This window comes from Ochlerotatus camptorhynchus, unplaced genomic scaffold (genome assembly GCF_037179485.1).
Source record: "Ochlerotatus camptorhynchus isolate MF236.1 unplaced genomic scaffold, CSIRO-AGI_Acam_v1.1 ptg000193l, whole genome shotgun sequence".
NCBI lineage: Eukaryota > Metazoa > Arthropoda > Insecta > Diptera > Culicidae > Ochlerotatus > Ochlerotatus camptorhynchus.
Genome location: NW_027040683.1, coordinates 2,338,086 through 2,360,793, shown reverse-complemented (window position 1 = coordinate 2,360,793; position 22,708 = coordinate 2,338,086). Strand labels below are relative to the sequence as shown.

At 39.3% G+C, this 22,708-nt stretch overlaps 1 protein-coding gene and 1 pseudogene across 1 annotated transcript in view; one reads left to right on the top strand and one right to left on the bottom strand.

The window, feature by feature from the left end:
• Positions 1-5,943: 5,943 nt before the first annotated feature.
• LOC135702549 (uncharacterized) lies at positions 5,944-20,716 on the bottom strand (annotated as a pseudogene).
• LOC135702490 (protein 5NUC-like) overlaps positions 6,069-22,708 on the top strand; it is a 77,234-nt gene continuing 60,594 nt past the window's right edge. Inside the window, exon 1 of the mRNA XM_065223539.1 lies at positions 6,069-6,211. The gene's annotated coding sequence lies outside the window, so the exon portion shown is untranslated. The remainder of the gene's footprint in view (positions 6,212-22,708) is intronic.

Genomic DNA, 22,708 nt, shown 5'->3' with positions numbered 1-22,708 from the left:
TTTACATGTATGAATTTGTTAAGTGACACAGATGCGTCTTTTCAACTTTAGTACATTTGAGATTTTAATTATTATTTACAGTTCCTAGTCCTATCAGGCCTATTTTAAAGTATGACCACCTTGGTGGGATTGGTTTGATTTGAATTGGAAAAAGGAGACTACTTATAACTACTATTTACAACTACAACTAACCTACAACTACTATATACACCTAACCTACTATATACAAATTGCTTATCAAAGCATGTTCTGATAAATTACATTTTTGTGTAAATTTAGTCTTAATTTCGTTAATTTTGGAATCTATTTTGGCAATGCCTGCCTCTTCATGTAAATTTGTTATTCTAGTGTCGAAAGGACGATCAAGAACCATCCTCAGCACTCTATTCTGAGCGACCTGAATTTTGTTCCTGTGAGTCTGTGCACATGATTCCCACACCGGAGCTGCGTAGAGGATCGCAGGTGCTATGATTTGTTTGCAGACGGCCAGTTTGTTCACCCTTGAGAGGCGGGATCTGCGGCAAATCAGCGGATACAGACACCTAACCAAGGCGGAACACTTGACTACGGTTTTCTCCACATGCGAGCGGAATAGGAGCTTTTCGTCAAACAACATCCCGAGATAGGTTACTTCGGCGGACCACTCAACCCTTGTGCCATCCATGATTACAGTACAAGAGGGAGCCGGTTTCAGTTTGGGCGATTGCCGATGGAGGAACATGATTGTTTGTGTTTTGGAAGCATTGATTTTGATTTTCCACGTGGTGGCATAATCAGTAAAGGCGTTAAGGCATCGTTGAAGTTTGTTCGTTATTTCGCGAGGCATCCTTCCTTTGACGGCTATTGCGGTATCATCTGCGAACAGGAAAAACACGCAACCGTCTCCAAGGGGAGGAATGTCGGAAGTGTAAATGCTGTAAAGCAAGGGTCCCAGCAGACTGCCTTGCGGGACTCCTGCTGGGATGGAAAACGTGTCGGAAAGACAACCATTCAACGATACCTTAAACGACCTTTGCTGGAGGTAGCTACGGATGATTTTAACCAGATGTAATGGAAAGTTGAAGTTACAAAGCTTGAATACAAGCCCATTGTGCCAGACATTATCAAACGCTTTCTCAACGTCTAACAAGGCCATGGCTGTGGACTTGGATACAGCTTTGTTACTTCGGATGTTATTCATCACCCGCACTAGCTGGTGATTGGTGGAGTGCTCCTTTCTGAACCCAAACTGTTCCGGAAGGAGAATGTTATTTTCCTCTACAAACTTGAGCAAACGATTGAGAATGAGTTTCTCGAACAATTTGCTCAGCGCTGAAAGGAGGCTGATTGGTCTGTAGCTTGAAGCTAGCGTTGGGTCCTTCCCGGGTTTGCGGATAGGTATGATTTTCGCTGTCTTCCAGATACTTGGAAAGTAGTGCAGTTCCAAGCATCTGTTGAAGACAGCAGCCAGCAGAGAGTGAACCTTCATGCTGAGATTTTTCAACACTGGGTTGAATATTCCGTCAAACCCGGGGGCCTTCATGTTTTTGGTGCATTTCAGCGCTGAGCAAATCTGTTCCACTGTGATTCTATCCTCCTGAGGGATGGCACAAGGAGAGGAATCAAGGTTGAGTACGCATTGCTCAACCTGAACTTCGAGCGGACTTTGGATGTTGGAGCCAAGTAAGTGCGATTTGGCAATATGCTCACCAATCGCATTTGCTTTCTCCTGAGGGGTGATTATGAGCCGATCGTCATCATTTTCATCTTTGAGTGGTGGAATGGGTTTAGGGTGCGTCTTTAAGACCTTGGCAACTTTCCAGAATGGTCTGGAGCGGTCGTCCAGATTCTGGACAAGCCGCCCGAAACTTTCGTTCCGGAGTGAGACCATTCTGTTCAGATTGGCCATTTCACGTTTCCTCGCTAGATCTCCAGTCCTCTGAAACTGGCGTCTACGAACATTTCTCAGGCGAATTAAGAGTTGGGTGTGGGAATCAATGGCAATAAACTTACCCCTTACAGGAACTCGTTGGACGCACGCCTCGTCAGCAACGGTTATGGCTTGGTGGAGTCCTTCCAACGCTCGGTCGATGTCCTCCACGGTATCAAGCGACGGGTTGTCGATGATGTGCCTGTCTACCACGCGTCCAAACTGGGCCCAGTTTACGCGATGGTAGTCCTTGCGCAGGCTTGGAGCAGGAGCTACGTTGTATCTCAGTTCAGCCACCACCGGTTGATGGTCGGAGCTGAGTTCGTTTAAGGCTACCGGCTTGGACAAGCCGGTATTTGAAAGAAACAGGTCTAGCGTCGATGGGTTGCCTGTCGGTGAGATGAATGTTGGCTCGTCCGAGAACCAAACGGAGTACATCCCATGCTGCGAATGGTCGAACAGCAGACGACCGTTCTGGTTCTGCTGGTAGTTCCGCCAGGCCTCATGGCGAGAATTCAGATCTCCTCCAACAACGAAGTGGGAACCGGTACGGGTGATGGTGGACAGGTCTTTCTTGAATTTAGCCGCTAGTCCGCTGCTGGCGGCACACTGTCGAGGGCAGTAGACGGCGATGAACTGGACGTATCCAGTCGACGACTCTACCTCCACACCAAGGGCCTCGATGATAGAGGTGCGGATATGGGACAGAGTGTGGTATTTTATTCCTTTCTTGACGACGACCGCAACACCACCCCCCCTGGAGCTGGTGCGATCAAGCCGAATAATGTTGTGGTCAGGCAACCAGAAGCTGTCGCCGGACTTTAGATGGGTCTCGGTTAGAAGGCCCACGTCGATGCTGTGCTTGCGGAGGAAGTCGGCAAGCTCAATCTCTTTTGCTCTTACAGAGCAAGCATTCCAGGTGACGATAGTTAGCGGTTTAGACGCCATACTGGATGATGAACTTACCGAGCACCTGGATCTGTTCGGGCTTATTGCGGCACTTACGAAGAGCACCGGACATGTTGACGAAAATTTCCATCAGTTCATCCGCTGAGAACAGATCGGGGTTGTTGTTTTGCGCTGTTGGTTGTCTCCAGAATCCAGGGGGGGATGGAGAGCTTTGGCCAGCAGAATCACCGGAAGCTTCTTGAGGGGGGCGGGTTGCACCCGCGAATTCGCTTGCCTTTGCTGAGGAGCACGAAGAGGCGGAAAATCCTCCGTCCTGAATGCTGGGGTTTTGTCCTTCTTGCGTCCTGGTTGATTGTTGCTTGACGCCTGCTTTCGGATGCGTTTGAAGTCCTCGCGTTTGGAGCACTGTCTGTCGGAACCTTGATGTGCACCACCACAGTTAGCGCATTTTATCGCCACGGCTCCATCCGCAGGGCAGTTGGAAGTGGCGTGTTCTTGAGCGCAGTTGCTGCAGCGTGGCTTGATGTTGCAGTTGCGGGTACCGTGTCCAAAATTGAGGCACCTCATGCACTGCGTTACGTCACGATGGCCGCCACGGTATGGCTCCCACCGTACGATGATGGAGTAGATCGATCGGATGGCTTGTAGCGCATTGAGCGTCACCGTCCCTTTCTGGAAGTGCACCAGGAAAAGACAATCCGGGTACGTCTTCACGTTTTCGTCTCTCCTTGTCATTCGGAAGACAGCGATTGGGGCAAGCTTGTACCGGTTGATTTCAGCTTCGACCATCTTGGGGTCGAAGTTTGGTAGACCCCTGATGACTACCTTGAAGGGCTTCTCACCGGGGATGTCGTGCGTGAAGAATTCCGCCTTGGTATCCTTCAGATATTTCACGGCCACTTCGTACTCCGCTTTTGTTCGGAGCATCACCTTGGTGCCGATCCTGCCGAGCTTAAACTCAGCTGCAACGCCCAGCGATGAAAGATCGCCAATCAGCGTGTTGAGTGGGACTTGCTTCACCACCAGTGGAGGAAGCTTCATTTTTGCTGCACTCGGGCTGGCAGCAGTTTCGTTGTCGACGGCGTCGCCGAAATCACCAATGATGCTGACGTTCGTCGCGGTGGCATCGTCCCGTCCACTCGCACCATCGGACTGGGCTTGATTTTTCTTCCTCTTCTTTGACTGCTTCACCGTGGCTGAGGTGGTATTCCCTACATCGGTGGGAAGAGTAGCGTACCTATTCGAAATAGGTACACTCAAGCTACCCTCACCGCTGTTCTTCTTCTCCGTTTTCTCTTGGAGTCTGCTCCGGGAGCGCTGTCTTCCCATCACAAGAAGCGACCGACACTACTGACGACGCGATTAAACTGCGAATGTTTGGAACAAACTAGAAACTTTAGAACAACTCGACAGAGCGAGCAAAGACCGAACTGTACTGCTTGCTACTAATCAAATGCGGAGTGACGAACACACTTATAATTGCAAATTTTGAAGAAATTCTTGGGCTGAACACACAATCTCGATTTATGAGAATCTACCACCACTACATATCCTCGGATATGTGTCTTCCTTGTTATACTCCAGACCGTGCTCACTTCACCAATCGCAGTTCCTCGATTGAATATGATCTGTCCATGAAACAAGTGATTCACGGGATTGCAGATCAACTTCGAACTATTATTATCCCACGTATTTTTACTGAAAAGTACCAACACGTCAATTGCGTGAAAATATATTTTACAGACGGGTCACGTCTCAATGGATCCACTGGCTTCGGTGTCTTCAATGAAAACTCTAGCGCCTTCCGCAAACTTCAGGAACCTTGTTCCGTTTATGTTGCTGAGCTGGCAGCAATCAACTTCGCTTTGGGGATGATTTCCAACATGCCCGCAGACCATTACTTCATCTTCTCGGATAGTCTCAGTTCTATTGAGGCTATTCGGTCGATGAAACCAAGTAGGCACTCATCTTATTTCCTTTCAAAGGTAAGGGAGCAGATGAGTGTGCTGGTCGAAAGATCATATATGATTACCTTTGTATGGGTCCCCTCACATTGCTCAATCCCAGGCAATGAGAAGGCGGACTCTCTCGCAAAGGTGGGCGCGCAGGAAGGCGAATTTTATGACAGGCAAATTTCACACGATGAATTTTACCATTTACCATTTACCTTTCGAGTTGGCAAACCGATTGGGACAATGGAAATCTTGGACGGTGGTTACATTCAATTATTCCTAATGTTTCTTCGAGAGCGTGGTTTAAAGGCTTGGGCTTAAGTCGTGACTTTATTCGCGTGATGAGTAGACTTATGTCCAACCACTACTCGCTAGATGGGCATCTCAATAGAATAAACCTCGTGGACAGCAACATATGTCGGTGTGGAAACGGTTACGACGACATCGATCACGTAGTTTGGCAATGTACGGATAATGACGCCGCCAGAGAGCGACTTTTGAATACCCTCGAGGCCCAAGGAAGACAACCCTATATTCCTATCAGAGACGTGTTGGGTACCCGCGATCTCTGCTATATGCAGTCGATTTATGTGTTTCTGCAAATGTCTAGTATAAGAATTTAATTCGTTTGTCTTTTGTATCTCTTTATTAGTTTTTGTTTGTCTTGTCCCCCGTCTCGATGAGTCTCATCGTCGCCCACTGGTCACCATAGCCGGTCGAACTCCAGACGAATCTAGAACCACACTACCGTTCATACTGGCGACATCACTCTGATGAGACAACGAAACCCTACCCAAGCTCCTCCCATTTTCCTATCCTTCGACAATGTACCCCTCTAACCTCGAGTAAGCCGCGAGTAATCGGCCCGACTCCTACTAGACATAGAATTAAGTGAATTTTGTTACAAACAAAGAACAATGAATTATCGGCTCCGTAAAGCTAACGCGATTGAGCCTTACAAATAAACGAACTAGATAAAAAAAAAGAAGCATGATATCCCGAACCGGTTGGGTGGTTGTATTTCTTCAAGCTAAGCAAAAAAGAACAAACCATCGACGTGGGCCACGTTCAAACAGATACAGATCATCACTCTGCTAGCACCAACCAACTGTCGGTACCTACCTACTATCAGTCTCCGCCGAAGCCCACTGAAAATGTTCATGCTGATGCTGGCTAGCTCGAATTGCCTCCGACCAGACTCGACTCGGTAGTATCGTTTGAAGCGCGATCGCGTCCACATTCCTCCTCATCGTCGTCCGGTGCAGTGTGGTTCGGACTTGACTGGTGGCAGTCGGACAGGTGGTTATTTTCGGGTGGAAGGAGTTTGCTTTTTTTTTTCGCGCGTTCAACGCATTCGCCAAAACGTGACATAAGTTCTAGTTCCCGACGACCGTGAATGTACACGTCGGTCGCTGTTTGTTGCCGATACTCGCATGTTGTTGTAAGTGTGTCACATTTCTGCTGAGATAGATCAAGGGTGGCTATCACTGATGCGGCTCAATTGGGCTTTATTGTCCGGTGAAAGATGCGGCTTTTGCTTTCAACTCGTAAAGTGAACTGTACCTCTCTGCTCTGTAACCGCGGTGAAGTGTATGAACTGTTTTTGAACTCGACAAAAGTGTCTTTGTTGTTGTTTTTTTTTCTACTGTACACATACCACCATTCAGGAAGGTGGATTATTGAAGCCTTCATCATTTTGTTTGCGTTGCTGCAACACGAACGGGTGCAATTACGATAAGTGGCGCGTTTTGAAACAATTTTATGTTCGTCTGGCAAAGATGGATCAATATGCACCTTTGCAATGCAATAATCTAAACAGTTGTTATCCCAATCATTACTGTTTCCTAAAAACAATAACGTCATTTTTCAGTTTAAAAAAAAATAGCATGTCACCTTCCTTTCCTCTGGAGCAAAAAGCGAGGGAAATTCCAGTGAGATAATAAAACATTGTTGTGCTCAGTTCATCTGTCTAGTTGGAGCGCGTGAGCACGTGGTTATCAACCTTTTTTTTTGTGTGACGACGATCATTGGATGGTAATTAACTTGCATGCGGTCTCTACACAGTGACTCTGATGGGCATCATGTGTTATGAGTGCGAGGGAATAGTAGTAAGCAATTCAATGGCTTACGCTAAGTGGGTTGGAATCCGAAAATATAAAGGGGACGACGGGGTGGACGGCCACCCTTTGCATTATTGGAACAGTCAACGTTTGAAAAAATAAAAATTATGTGGAGGTTAGTTCTGTGCGCTGCCGGCACTTTTTCACACGCCGCTAACGCCGAGGATTTTTAGTCGGCGCACCGCCGTGATTTTTTTTTTACTTTTTATTTGTTTCAAATTCAAAATAAATTACATTTCATTTTAACCTAGGTGCTCCAGTTACTACAGTAATTTACCAGCCTTAATTTTTTTTTATTTCCATTTCGTCAAGCCAGTGTAGACTACATACAATGATTATTACAATGTTTACTTACATACTATGCATTAATTCTATTCTGTTTTAGCTTAGTTTGTATTTGCTGCTTGGACATAGTGATGTCAATAGATCCGCAATGCAAATTATATAGGCGCATCATTCGATTGATTGGGCTATTTTTTGCATAGTTTGTTCTGTACGATGTTTCTGAAAATAAATTCCGTGTTCTAAGATATCGACAAGGTGTGTAAAAATTTAATTGTGCGAGAATTTCTGCCGAATCTATGCGCATTGAAATAATGTCGTTGATGAAGAAAAGCATTGCAAATTGGCGGCGCTCCTTAAGTGTTTGTATATTGATGAGCATGCAGCGCGCTTTATAAGATGGTAATGGAAATGCAGTCCAATTCAATTTACGTAAAGCATATAAAAGGTAGAGTCGGTGTATAATGAGTCACGCCAAGAGAAAAACAGTTGAACTCGCATCACGGTTTTCGAAAGATTCCCTTTCTTTTCACTTGGCAACAGAGGACTTTTACATCAACTTCAAATGACTTCTAGCGAGAAAAAAAAAATAGCGGCTGTAGTAAATCCTTATATCAGTAATTTTGTCAAATTATCTTATCAAAAAATAGTAGAAATTCTCATTACTGATCATTGCCAAACATATCCCATGACAATTTAATGCTCAGTGCGTAATTATGATAATTTTTCCAATTATATTTTATATTTTATTGCATTACCTTTCGTGGACCTTTCATAGCATCGTAATGTTTGTTTTCTTTGCACGATAGGTAGCCGGTTTGACAGTTCAATAGGTAGACTTGGCTTCACTCTTGGCGTGACTCATTACACACCGACTCTAATAAAAGGAATTGTTTTTGGACAGATTCTAAGCGTTCTTCGTGTATGGAAATGTATGGATTCCATACTAGGTGGCAGTATTCCAGAATTGGCCTTACATATGTGGTATATAATAGCTTAATAGTGTTTGGGTCTTCGAAATTATGACTGAACCTTTTGATGAAGCCTAGCATTCTGTTTGCTTTACTAATGATAGTATTATAATGTTCTATAAAAGTTAGTTTGGAGTCTAGGATTACACCTAGATCTCTTACAATTTTGCTTTTTTCTACTATTTGGTTGCCTAATGATATTTCAATATGCGGTGTTTCAATTTTTCTGCTAAATGCTATTGCAGTACATTTTTTTACGTTCAGTTGAAGTAGACTTTTACTACACCAGGTGTGGAATATATTGATTTCATTCTGGAATTCTTCTGCATCGCTAGAATTACTTATTTCCATAAAGAGCTTCATGTCGTCTGCAATTTTATTTTTTTAAGTATGTAGGAAATGTCGTTTATGTACAAAATAAAAAGAAGTGGGCCTAAATGAGAACCCTGGGGTACCCCAGAGGTGACTGAAATTGGTTCTGAAAGTTTATTTTGAAAGCGAACTATTTTTTTACGATGTGTTAGGTATGATTGAAGCCAATTCAAAAGTCCAGGCTCCATTCCTATTTTCTGCAATTTGAGGATTAATAATGGTATGTCGATGCGGTCAAATGCTTTACTGAAGTCGGTGTATAGCGCTTCAACGTGCTTGCCACTGTCCAACGCTTTAATAATGAAAGAAACATATTCTAGAAGATTAGAGGTAGTTGAGCGACCTTTAAAAAAGCCGTGCTGTTTACTTGTAATTAGATTTTTCACCTGCTGAAAAATATTGCCGTTTACGATTGATTCAAAAAGTTTTGGAATGCAAGAAATAATAGCAATTCCACGATAATTTCGAATGTCTGATTTTGCACCTGATTTGAAAATAGGTACCAAATAAGATGATTTCCAAATTTCAGGGAATTTTCCATTTTTCAGAGACATGTTGAAAAGACGCTCTAGAGGAAATGCGAGTTCTTCAGAAAGGTTTTTCAAAAATATGGGTGCGATGCCGTCAGGTCCAGACCCTTTCGACGCGTTTAAGTTTTTAAGTGCATTGAGGACTTCATGTTGAGAAAGTTGGTTGACAGAGATGTTTTTAGAAATTTCAGGAATGAATGAAAAGAAATCACGGTCACGATCTTCTTCGGAAAATGTGGTGTATACTTCTTGGAAGAAATTCGCAAAGAGATTGCAAATTTCAGAAGAATTCTCACCTACATTTGCATCCAAATTCATTCGCGAAGGAAAATTGCTGCTTTTTAATTTCGTGTTTACATAATTAAAAAAGTTCTTAGGACATGATTTGAATTCATTTTCGACTTTGCGGTTATAGTCCTCATATGCAGAGTTGATGGCTGTATTTAATTGGTTGCATAAGTTGTGGTAGTTTCGCAAATTGGTTTCAGTTTTTTCTTTTTTGTATAGTTTATGAGCTTTCTGTTTTTTATTCTTTACATTTTTCAGTTGTGGATTGAACCATGCGGGTAGTTTATTGTTTTGTGTTCGTCTTCTTTTTTTGATGGTACAGTTTCTAAAATTAGGCTTTGAAGAATTGAGTGAAATTTTTCTACTTCAGTATCGACATTTCCTTCAATACTTATTAAATTTTGCCAATTTATTGTACATAGTCTACGTTTGGCTTCTTCGTAATTTACTTTATGGTAATTGTTATGATATATAGCTAAGTGTTTTTACATTGTTCCTGTCTTGGCAATTCAGTATTTTAAACAGGTTTTTTAAACCTGCATGTCAGTATTACAATTGATATCTTAAAACTAAAAACTAAAACTAAATCTTATCTAAGTATAAAGGGAATTAATCGTTGCAATTGAGGATTGCAACGATTTTTGCCTGACATTATTATTTATTTTGTTGGACATTTGTTCTAAAGTCTCAACATTCGAAATTCTATGTACTTCGGTAGTACTGTACTAGGGAGGCAACTTCAAAATCATTTTCAGAACTTTGTTCTGAATCCTTTGAAGTGCTATTTTCCTGGTAGTGCAACAACAAGACCATATTGGCACAGCGTAAAGCATGGCCGGTCTAAAAACTTGTTTAAATATTAGAAGTTTATTCGTCAGGCAAAGTTTGGATTTCCTGTTTATAAGAGGATACAAACATTTTATGTATTTATTACATTTGGCTTGAATGCCCTCAATGTGATCTTTAAAAGTTAAGTTTTGGTCAAGTATTAATCCAAGATCATCAGCGAACAAAGATTTGTGGCAACCCTGAGGCAAATCAGGGAGGTCCGAAGTGAAAATGTTATACAATACAGACCCAAGAATGCTACCCTGAAGAACTCCTGCTCTAACAGGTAGTCGATTTGATTTGGAATTTTGATAGTTTACCTGCAGAGTTCTGTCAGTTAAATAATTTTGAACTAATTTCATAATATAAAGTGGAAAATTAAACTTTTTCAATTTAGCAATCAAACCTTCATGCCAAACACTGTCGAATGCTTTTTCTATGTCTAGAAGAGCAACTCCAGTTGAGTGGCCTTCAGATTTGTTTGAACGAATTAAATTGGTAACTCTTAAGAGTTGATGAGTAGTTGAATGTCCATGGCGAAATCCAAACTGCTCATCTGCAAAAATTGAGTTCGTATTGATGTGAAGCATCATTCTATTCAAAATTATCTTTTCAAAAAGTTTACTTATTGAAGGAAGCAAACTTATTGGACGGTAGCTAGAAGCTTCTGCTGGATTTTTATCCGGCTTCAAAATTGGAACAACTTTAGCATTTTTCCATTTATCAGGAAAGTATGCCAAATGGAAACATCTGTTAAATAATTTTACCAAGAAAGACAAGGTACTCTCTGGGAGTTTTTTGATGAGGATATAGAAAATTCCATCATCACCTGGAGCTTTCAAATTTTGAAAAATTTTAGTTATAGACCTTACTTCGTCCAAATCAGTCCCCCAGGAATCATCAAAAATATTTTCCCGAGAGAAAATATTCAGAAAATCCCGAGCAACCTGATTCTCAATAGGACTAGTAAGACCCAAACTGAAATTATGGGAACTCTCGAATTGCTTAGCAAGTTTCTGAGCTTTTTCCAAATTTGTGATCAAAATTTTACCACCTTTTTTAAGCGCTGGAATAGGCTTTTGAGGTTTTTTCAAAATTTTTGTGAGTTTCCAAAAGGGTTTGGAACTCGGGTCTAATTTAGAAACATTATTTTCAAAAGTTTTGTTCCTCAGGGCAGAGAATCGCTTTTTAATTTGTTTTTGCAAATCCCGCCAGATAACTTTCATGGCAGGATCGCGTGTTCTTTGATATTGTCTCCTACGGACATTTTTAAGACGGATCAAGAGCTGAAGATCATCGTCTATTATAATTGAATCGAATTTAACCTCGCATTTTGGTACTGAGGCAGCTCTTGCTTCAACTATAGAAGTAGTCAGAGATTCAAGAGCATAATTAATTTCATCTTTGGTTTGCAAAGGAATGTTTGGATCGAAGTTATATTCCATAAATGTTCGATATTGCTCCCAATCAGCTCTATGGTAATTGAAAGTAGAGCTGTTGGGATTACAAATTATTTCTTGGGATATTTCAAAAGTTACTGGAAGGTGATCAGAACCGAAGTCAGCATGAGTAACCAATTGGCTACAAAGTCGACGTGAATCAGTTAAGACCAAATCAATAGTGGAGGCATTTCTTACAGAAGAAAAGCATGTTGGGCTGTTTGGATATTGAATAGTGTAATAACCTGCAGAACAATCATCAAACAGAATATTACCATTGGAATTGCTTTGAGCATTATTCCATGAGCGGTGTTTTGCATTAAAATCACCAATAATAAAGAATTTAGACCTATGACGGGTAAGTTTCTGAAGGTCACCCTTGAGAAAATTCTTTTGCTGGCCTACGCATTGGAATGGCAAATAGGCAGCTATAAAGTTGTCCAAATTTTGTTTCAACAGAAACACCCAAAGTTTCAAAAGCTTTGGTTTCAAATAAAGAAAGAATTTTATGTTTGATTCGTCTATGAACAATGATGGCAACGCAACCACTGGGTCCATCAAGACGATCATTTCTATAAATCAAATAATTTGCGTCCTTCTTAACGTTATGGTCAGGTTTAAGGAACGTTTCAGTTATAACGGAAATATGCACGTTATGAACTCTCAAAAAGTTAAATAGCTCGTCTTCATTATCTTTAAGAGATCGAGCATTCCAATTTAAAATATTTAATACTTTAAAATCCATTACTGAATTTTAAACTCATGACAATATTATTTGCAAATTTTACCCCAGTTTGAATAGCATCAAACATGGAGTTAGATTTAAGCATATCAGAAATCACGTCAATTAATGATTTCTGTAAAAATTCCATTTTGGGGCAGTAATGCTTCCTAAGTCAAAATTGTCAAAAATTTCCGTTAGAACGTTGGTTAGTATTTTGATTTCTACCCGCTGCTATTGCAGCATAGGTAGCTCCATTAGCTCGCTGAACAGTGTTAGCAGCGAGGGGAGTGTTCCCACTTCACTTGGACATGGAGCATAAGGCTAGCTTTTTCTAAGGCCTTAAGGTTGTTTAATTCACTAGACTTGAAGTGAACTAAATAAAAATCATTAGAAATCCCGTTGCGCGAATCGCCAGGACGGGATTTCATTTTTATTTTGATTACTTGGAGTACTGGGCAGTCCTTTCATGACAACCTTGTTTTGGTGTCGTAAGTAAAAAATTTATGCTGCTTCTCAGTAAGATACTTGAGAAGACATTTAAATCCGTCCAAGGTTTCAGCCAATACACGGCATTCACCCCGACGTCCAATTTGTAGTGAAAACTTAAATTTCACGAAATTCAAAAGTTCCATGCGAAGAGCATGGAAATCGGAAGTGGTTATCACAATAGGGGGAATCTTTTCCTTCTTGGCATTAAGCCGGGAAAGTTTACTAGAATTTTTCTTGGATGATGGATCATTCTCACCATCCGTGAGCAAATCAAATTGATTACTCAAATTAATTTCATCAGAAGGGGGGTCAAGAGTTTGCCCCTTTCTTTTGCGTTTAGGTGCTATGGCGGCAGTAAATTTTTACCCAAATCGACTTCTAAGCAGATTACTATAAGAATCTGAAGGATCGAAGAGGAATTTTCCAAATCGATATCAAAGAAACATTACCTCGGGTAGGCTCCAAACAAGGATCGAAGAGGAATAAGAGTTGAACAAGGTAGAAATTTTTTTACAGGTTGAGCACTGAAAAGTGCTGTTTAAATTTGTTGTAGCTTTAGGTAGTAGTAACACTTCCTTCAGCAAAAAGTAAATAGATCCGCATGGCAAGAGAGCACGATGCGGACTGTGCCGCCGTGATAAGTATTGATACGCTGCCATTATAATTTTTGAGACGCCGTCAATTTAATATTTTTGAAACTTTTAAAATTTGAAAGAAGTGTTTCTCGCCAACCGTTGCACTTAATGATACACAAAAAGGTCAAAGTTTCAAAAAATAATACCATGCACTTCCAATAATCTGACGTCGTGCAAATTAAAAAATAGCTTAAACGACATTTGGTAGAAAGAATGGAGAAAAGCGAAATGAAACAATGTGAACGCCAAATCAAAACAAAACAGCAATTAAGCCTACCAGAAACTCCCTTTTCTGATGGTATTAGGGCTACTGGAACTTCAAATTAAAATTGATCTCCGGTAATATATACGAAGTGTCGTTCATGTTAACGGAAGTCCACGGTACATGAAAAGGACATACAATGAAATATATTGAGTAAATACAATAGAGTTTATTGTATTTACAATAAATCGTTTTCTACACAACGAAAAAAATAACAAAAGAATGTATTGTTTCCTCAATAGAATCTATGTTAAATGGGGAAATATACAATAGAACAAGGGAGTTGATTTGTATCTTAACCATACGAAAAATCAGTATTTCCCGAACAAACTTGAGTCATTTACCATTAATTGTATTGTAGTTCTATTGTTGAAAACTCTTACTATATGGGATGTATTGTATATCTATTGTAATAACAATGTGTTAAAATTTCTTATACAAGAAAGCCGATTGTTGTGAATAGATTTGGATGTAATTGTATTTTATTTTATGGTGATTGTATGGTTATTGTTTTTCTGAAAACCCGTTCCTGATTATCTAAAGTTCAATGAATACATATCATACATTGTTAGATTTATGTTTTTTTGCAGACACATGATTTATTTTATCTGTTGAAGAAATTTACCAAAAAGCTTGTTTTGATGCTCAAAATCAATCAATCAATCATTCATATCGTCCAACCTTTTTCCACAGAGATGGCGCTGTTCCGCTGGTAGGAAGTGATAAAAATTCGTATATAGAAATTGAGATAAGTGGGAATAATTCGCTTTCGGTGCATATACAGGTCGAAAAAAGTGAACGACAACCTAAATAAATTAGTGAGGTGCTTTGTCGTACAGTTTTTTCCCGGAAATTATTGTTAAACAAGCTACAATTAAATAAAGGTGATTTTTCCTCATACAGTTTAACCTGCTTTACTACCAGTACCCAGAGAGCCGAAAATTCAAATTTGAGAGAAAAAAATTCCCTCTCACCAGCTCAATCTCTCAACATGCCATGTATTGTATAGCCGGCGCCGGTGGTGTAGTGGTAAGCGGGACTGCTTTCTAACACCCCAATGAGTCTGGGTTCAATCCCAGCCGAGGTCGGTGGGATTTTTCTGAGGCAAAAAAATCTCTGGTCACGTCTTCCTTCGGAAGGGAAGTAAAGCCGTTGGTCCCGGCCCATGTGTGTTTGAATGGGTGTGTTATCCTACGCAGGTGTGGAAGCTGCCTTCCTGCACATTCGATTGCCGTCAATGGATGGCAATCGATGTCCGTCGGTGATTGGCACTAGATTGCGGAACACACGCTATTTCGGGGCTACTCATTTTTGAGTCAAAAACCACTCAGTCCAGTCAAAAGGGAAGTTACCCAAAAATGAGTAAACATGCTTTTACTCAAATCTGAGTAAACGTGCCTATGGAGAAAACTGAGTAACGTTTACTCAGATGATGACATTTGTCAACTGAGTAAACGTTACCCATTTCTACAGAAGCGAATGAATGCGCCATTAATGCCTTATATTTAAATTATTTCATCCAGGAATAATATAAAAAAGAATACGAGAACGATAATTCTGTATTTATTGATACCGCAACACCAAATCATTTCGTAATAAAAAAAAATCAGAAAATACATATAATCAAATTGATTCTGCCTGAATGGCCTCCATCAAATTTGAACAGACATCGTTCACACATTTTCGTGAACTATTTGTTAGTGTTCTATAAATCAAAATGTAAAAAACGTCTTGATACATCTGCAGCTTGCTTGGGACTTTTTGACCGAAGACATGGAAACTCTTCCAAAATAGATCTAGCGTATCGATAAAAGAGTCGCTGGTCCAAAGTACCACCTCGTTGAACACAATGTTGTAGGATCCCGATTTGAATGTGTCCGCTACACAGACGATATGTGGTTCATCGTTCGAGACTTCAATGTGATGTTTGAGGCCCTTTAAATTTAAATAATTGATTTTCGGATGAATTGAAAACAAACAAAAATATTTTAATTACCAATGGTGCAACCAAAATTTCCTCTGGAAGCATTGAACTACTGGGACCTGCATGATTTGTTGTCGCATTTTGCACACCTTTTCTGTGTAATTTCGCAAAAATCCGTAAAGCTCCTTTGACATGCACTAAATAATGAGAAGAAAAAAAAAACAAGATCTGAACAACTGCTTCTTTAAATTAAGATTTTAATTATTACCATCATCTACTTCCTTGAGAATTCCTGGTGCCAACAGAAGTCCCCTTCCCAAAATTGATGTAATCTCGAACTGCTGTGGTACTTGGAGATTTAGGTGATAAAATGCGTCATGTATCTGTAATTGAAAAGTGAACAATGTGAATTAATGTTACTACATGTAAAACCAGTATAACATTGTAGTAATTTTCAGTTTTACCATTGCGCCGTTATATGATGCCAAATGTGGAAGTGTGAGAAGCATTTCTTTCACTCTTTTTTTCTCTCTTAACAGGAGTTGGTGGATAGGGAAACATTCTTCCATTTCTAACATAATTTCGGTAATGTTGTCTGAATTCGCAATTAGTTCTGCCAGATCTGCAGCTCGTTTTACAAGTGAAGAAGGAATAGAATGACGTAGGGGAAATGACGGCTTCGGCATGCCAGACTATTTTCGGCAACCCAAATTGAAACACTATTTTCACTGGATTTTCTTACGAAAACACTTCGCTGAATGCATGCAAACGATTCTTTATGCTTTCAGCTTCAATTTGACTATATTTTTACCACTGAGAAAAAGCAATCTAGCAAGGTTTTCTTGAAATGAAACACACGCACTACAAATTGTAGCTGATTTCGAGTTGCCGATAATAGAACAGCAGATTTACATGCAGTTCAAATGGAACGGTTGCCGAAGAAAAATTGGTTGCCGACAATACTCGCTCTCACTAGAGAAGATTGGAGCTTTGTAAAAGCGTTTGAAAACAGTTTCTGACAATTCTTTCGACTGAAATTGTTAGAGCAGCTGGCAGCAAAAGATTGTAAACAAACCAATACTGCATATGTGTGCGTTCCTTATAGAAAAAGGCTATAGAAAGAAGGTCGCTGCTTAGGTTGCCGAGAATACGTAAATTCCCCTACTTTGTTGATAAGATCAGGTCGACTGTACTTTTTGATTTCTTTGGGCAAACCTTTTATGATGTTACGCACTTTATGATAGATATAACCGCCGTGATCACCCTTAGAATTTCCGTTGTGCCACCAGAAAAATGCCGACTGCAAAATTAAACAAAAACATAAAATGTGATTCTCTCACCCAATTAATCAACTTGAGCTATTAGTTTACCTCTTCTGGTGCATTTTCGTTCGCCCGTGTGCTTTTCAACTAAGGAAATGTTCGAATAATATGTTTCGCCAATATCCTTTGATCATTGGAGGAAGGATAGCTGAAATAAATTAAGGAATATTAAACAGGACGTTTTACGATGTTTGGCGTGATTTGAAATGCGATAATTTACCCTTTATTGTCGTAAATCGATTTTTCGAACTGATGACGACACAAGATACTACACATCTCACGCAGATGTTTTTCACTGGGTACTTTGTTCTGATCCAGCTCATTGTAAACAACAAATCGGAACTTTGCGTCGTCGAGAAGGACAGCTCTCAGCTTCTAAAATAATAAAATGAATCAAAAAACCATTAAACTTGTCGTGCATGTACAGATGTAAGTTCCTCTTCAGGAGTTTTTTCGATTTCAACCGGGGGCGGCTGTGAAGCACGGAGATTTACAATTGAAGAATTGGCTGTGATTCCTATATCGATTAGATCTGCGTCCTCAAACATCAGTAGAGCCCGATCGGTTACCTTGTTAGCTGGAAGCAAAATATGTATGTACTAAGTGTCTTTAATGCATCAAGTTTAAAAACAATCTTTTAGAAGCTGTTCATAAACCACGTCGACCGTTTTTTTCTCTGCGTGAAAAAACGCACCGTGCACTTGTCGAACAACGTAGGGGTAAGAGGAGCGTAATGAGCATCACGTACTCCAGCTTCCAACCGTTCAAAACAAATTAATTGGTAGAAGGTTCAATGTCATAATGATTTTAAACCTACTGTACGAATTACAGCTACCTACTATCAATTTATTTGTTTCGAACTACTAGCAATCCAAATCCAAAGTACAGGATGCTCACTATACCCCACCTGTTTACTATGCAATTTACATCCACAATCCACATTGACTGTTTACTATGCCTCTCTTTCTCCTACATCGTGGTTTCGTGGTTTAGGGACAGATTAAATAGTCAAAAAAAATATGTTTTACATTATTGCGTATTCACGAACACCCATGCATTTGCTATACCATTAACTAACCTGTTCTATGTTTCTTTGAATTGAAGTGATTTGATGTTCACTTTTTAATCGTCGTAATATTTTAGACTAATGTATAAGCAAAGTTCATCTACTCCTGATCGTTTCCATAAACTGTAGGACTTTCGCGAACAAATCTTTAAGCTTGAAACTCTGGCTAATTCATTGCTGCGTTTTACTTCCAAGCTGTACATATCCTTACTAAATTTGGACACGATTAGCTTTTGAATTACAAATGTAAATTCTTCGCCACGGCCTACTATTAATTCTATAATACCGTATTGTTTGTTATCACACACTTCATATTTTACTATCATTCCTGGACGAAAACTAGTGCTGTCGATTATTAAATGGTTGATGCTAGTGATGCTGGGAGGAAAATCAAAAAGGATTATTGAAAATTGCAAACAAGACTTCTCTATTTCTTGAGTCTTCATGACGGTGTGAACTTTTGAAGCATAATTATGCTTAATAATAGAGTGGGTTTGTTTTAGATTCATTCTGGTCGCGATGCTGTAAGTAAGATTTTTAAAATTGTTACAAGTTTTGCTTTGTCCTTTGGAAATTTTAAATTTGGCCTCAAATGCAAAACAATTGGGTAATGATCCGTTCATTAGGATAAGCTCAGGGTAATGCGATAAATGGTGTATTTTATTTATTGGATTTTTATCAGGGAAGCATACTTTGAACAACTGATGGAATTGATGAATTGCAAGCTCGAATTCGTGAATCTGGTCTAAACGAAATTTGTTAGAAAATGAGTAAAAGTTGATCTTGAGTAGAACACCTATTATTTTTACAACATTTTGATCGATAGAAATGAATGTATGAAACATGTACGGGAAAGCACGCAACAGAAGCCAACATTGTGATGCTGATTGAGGAATTGAGTTAGCTCGGGACTTGAGGATAGTTACAGAAAAATTTGCTGAAGGTTTGTTCTCTATTTCACATAAGCCATAATCAAAATCTTCAATAGTTTGATTAACTTGTTCAGATGTTAGAATTTTTCGAACAGTTACCAGATTTCGCAGTATTAGCTTGATGATCATCATATTAACACCTTCACATAAGTCGTGCATAGGGTCCATAGACCTGTCCTTACCATAATTGAAATAGCCTATAGTATTCAAACAGCATTCCTCAATCAGTCCACATTGACTTTTTGTTTTGCTGAAATCACGAATTGATTGCAAATCAGTGTGAATAGATTCTGGTGTTCTATGAGGAAAACAATCTCCAAAATGTCCATCCCTGAAATCATCACGAGAAATATAGCAAACCCTACAAAATAATTTAGATTGAGGGCCCATAATGTTAAAAATTTCGTGCAAAGCAGCAGTATCACCGACCACATTTACCAATACAGCGTGTAAATTGTAGTAAATCCCACCTATCTTTAATTGAATGCCTGTCTCTAGAGCTTTGAGATCATCAAGTAAAGGTTGTAAAACTTGAGAATACCCATACTTTTTCAATACACTAGATTGAACAGTGAGAGTTAAATATACACGATCAAGATTAGAGTTCACAATATGATCAAAGTTCTGAATTTTAAAGCTTATATTTGTCAATTTCTTTTTTCCTTTTCGTGAGGCCAACGGGTTCAAATACTCATCTTCATCTGAATGCAATAATAGTCTCAGCACACATGGATAGTCTTTAAATATATCATGACTCTTAAAAAGCGAACCATCTTTGAAACCACTTATCAATTCATCATGTGCCGTTTCTGCTAGCACACAAGCTCTTGCTTCCGGACTTCTCATAACAAGCTCAAGGATCTTGTTAACCGGTATGTAATGTGCTACATCCTTTACATTTCTTGATTTACGTATCAATGTCGTCCGCCCATACTTCAAATGAGCTGAGCGATGAGGAACTAGTTTAGTAACCTTTCGGCTGCCAAACACGATCTCTCGGACTGTTGGTACCGAACCATTCGACTTATAGGCCAAGTAGGACAAATTGTTTTGTGGTGTTCTGACATCAGCAAACGGGTCCTCGAGTCTCAACGAATTTACAAGATCAACTAAATCTTCGTCTTTTTCATTGATATCCTTCTTTATCGTAAACTGCTTCAAATTAGCCAGTACGAAACGTTGGTAAGTATTGAGAAAACTTGTCGTTGCATCCATCATAGTTGCCAGCTTGCTCTCCGGTAAACTAACGTCGCAGCGTAACTTCGTTATCAGTTCAACAGCCTGATTTTTTATTTCGGTTATTTCTACGGCATCGCAGAAATACATGGAATTAACAATATCCCCGACTATGTTTTGTGCATCATCATCTGTTTCTGAGGCGATGTTCAACTGAACTGGACCGGACTCCACATCCGCTGCAGCTTCTTCTTTTATCATAACCTCACCAGTCGCTGTTAGTTCTTGATGTTTTTTTAATGATATGTTTCCGATAATTTGTATAAAAATAAAACACAGCATGGCAATTCTCACAGGCAATGGGGATGTTATTTTTTTTACTGCACCGTATATTGTGATGCGATTTTAAATGTTTTTTGTAAATTTGTTCGTCACCAACAACAAACACTTGACAGCCCGGAATGCGGCATTGAATGCCTGAATAATTCAAAGTTGAGACTAAATTCAAAATCAAGAAACATACAAAATACTTACCAACTAGCTGGTGATAACTTTCGCCATCCAGACTGCTACGTAGTTGCTCCATGTTTCTGCTTAACTTCGTATAACTTATTTTTGACTAACTGCATGCACAAAAGTCTTCTGTTCACTTTGAAGTTGTGCGCCATTTTGAACATTGGAAAAATTGCTATCAGAATCATTTACCCAGAATCTGGGTGGATTCCACTCATCGGATCAAAACCAGTTTACCCATTTTTTGACAACTCCATACATTATGCAAAAATGAGTGCGATCTACCCAGTCACTGAGTAGCCTCAAAATAGCGTGCAGAGACCGACGTTAGATAAAGGAATGAAGATGCCATGTATTGACGCTCGATTTGTGATTTTCCTTTCACAGATTACAATATACCCAACAAACAATTGAGAGCTCTTATAAAACACCTGAGTTGATCAAACGTTGAATAATAGCTTCCAGAGTTGAACAAGAATGTAGTTGTATTGCCATTTGATTAAAAGTTTTAAAAGCTGTTGGAGCACTCTTAAATGATTGTTTACGTTCGGTTTAACTAAATGCTTTATAAGACCTACGATAACTTTTATAGCACCTTAGTTAAACTGATTCACAAGAGCTATACAGAACGTGGAATAAACGCATCAAAACAAACAATTGGGAGCTCTTATAAAACACCTGAGTTGATCAAACGTTGAATAATAGCTTCCAAAGTTGTACTAGAATGTAGTTGTATTGCCTTTTTGGTTAAACGCTTCAAAAGATGCTTGGAGCACTCTTAAATGATTGTTTACGTTCGGTTTACCTATATGCTTTATAAGACCTACGATAACTTTTATAGCACCTTAGTTAAACCGATTGACAAGAGCTATATAGAACGTGAAATAAACGCATCAAAACAAACCATTGGCAGCTCTTATACAACACCTGAGTTGATCAAACGTTGAATAATAGCTTCCAGAGTTGTACAAGAATGTAGTTGTATTACCATTTGGTTAAAAGCTTCAAAAACTGCTTGGAGCACTCTTAAATGATTGTTTACGTTCGGTTAAACTGTTTGACAGGAGCCATATAGGATGTGGAATAAACGCATCAAAACAAACCATTGGGAGCTCTTATATAACACCTGAGTTGACCAAACGTTGAATAATAGCTTCCAGAGTTGTACAAGAATGTAGTTGTATTGCCATTTGGTTAAAAGCTTCAAAAACTGCTTGGAGCACTCTTAAATGATTGTTTACGTTCGACCAACCACAATTTTGTTGCTAAAAATAGCACAAGTGATAGGCATGTTTATATAATCATAAGGCAATGATTATTCGACTGCAAGAGAAGTTACTCAAGAGGAGCTTGATATACTTCTCTCATATGATCAAAATATGTATTCAAGAATAGAGCAGATGGAAACAGAAGCAGCTGGCAATCCGGGATCATGAGTTCGAATCTTGCTTCGAGAAACCTTTGGTGGAGTAGAGGTAAATTATATATAGGTGTTATTAATAAATGCAAACATTAATTTAAGACATATATCATATAATCAACGATAACATTTCTAGATAAATTCTCTCAATTAATGATTAGAGAGATTAATTGAAAGAATATCAATCAAAGATTAAACAGATGCTTGTTACTACTTCCTCCATGATCACAGAATGTGAATTATGGCATAATTACATATTTTTTCAATGTGCACAAATAAATTAAATTAATAAAAACTGTACAAGCAATTATTTTGGCGTACCACGACAATTGTTAAACTAATTTTAATCTGTGAATATTGTGAGTACTTACACAACGGTTATTAAGGAGTCATTAAAAAGTGCTATAAACGCTTTTCACCGCTTGCTGTTCAATTAATATTTAGGAGTCATAAAAGAGTGTAACAAACGCCTCTCAGGTTCAATCTCTAATACATTTCAATGCAGCTGTCAAGAAGTGTCTACAAACGTTGTATACGAGCTTTCACCAAAATAATAAAGCTTGAGTTTAAATATGTATCTATAAACGTTGTATAAAAGTTGCTTCTATCCGGTTGTTAAGGAGTCATTGAAAAGTGTTATAAACG